Source organism: Arachis ipaensis, chromosome B08 (genome assembly GCF_000816755.2).
Source record: "Arachis ipaensis cultivar K30076 chromosome B08, Araip1.1, whole genome shotgun sequence".
NCBI classification, from domain to species: Eukaryota; Viridiplantae; Streptophyta; class Magnoliopsida; order Fabales; family Fabaceae; genus Arachis; species Arachis ipaensis.
The window spans coordinates 127,203,149-127,203,671 of record NC_029792.2 but is presented as its reverse complement, the minus strand read 5'-3'; positions in this window follow the sequence as shown (position 1 = coordinate 127,203,671).

Sequence of the window (523 nt, the reverse complement as noted above, 5' to 3'; positions counted from 1 at the left end):
CATTAATATAATGAATAAAAAATAATTAAAAAATATTGTTTAAAGAATAATACGGACAAATAAACTCCTAACAAATTTAAATTTAGAGACAACTAGATTTCTGTCCATTTTTTAACCTGATACGTCAGCAATTTCCGTCGAATTTTCGCCAAAAAACTAACAGAAAAACCGGGTTGACAGACGAAATACAGAATCAGAGACCGTAATAGAACGTATTTTTGGTTAAGGATCATCTTGTCATTTTGGAAAATGAACAAGAATCGAGTTGATACTTTACTCCATATTGAAAATAGAATGGTGTATGTTTAACAGGATATTGAAAATAGAGTTAGGGTGATCTTAAACCATACTTTGATACTGAAAGTGTTATCTATCTATGATGTTACAAAATTTTTAATTTCTCACCCTGACTCCAAAAAACAAAAAATATTGAAATTTGATAATATATCCCTTGCGAATTGACAATATATTTCTCGTGTATTATACTTTTACGAATTATGTACATATAAAAAATTAACTATAA